The following is a 252-nucleotide window of genomic DNA, read 5'->3' on the forward strand; positions in this document are numbered from 1 at the left end:
GAACTCGTCCAGGTACTGCCCGAGAGGGGAAAAAAATACAACTTTCAAATATCAGGAAAGGTGAAAGTTTACGAGCTTTGATTTATAAAAAAAAAAAAAGACTGTTGGTCCGGGCGTCTATGGTACTGATAACTTTTAACAGAGGCTGGAATATAAATCGTGGAAAAGCTGAAAACATCTCTGCTGGTTATTTATTCATTGATATTATTACTTTTGTGTTTCCTATTACCTGTTTTTTTTTTAATATATCGT

The sequence above is a fragment of the Pantherophis guttatus genome, chromosome 10 (assembly GCF_059756535.1).
Source record: "Pantherophis guttatus breed Tessera chromosome 10, ASM5975653v1, whole genome shotgun sequence".
NCBI classification, from domain to species: Eukaryota; Metazoa; Chordata; class Lepidosauria; order Squamata; family Colubridae; genus Pantherophis; species Pantherophis guttatus.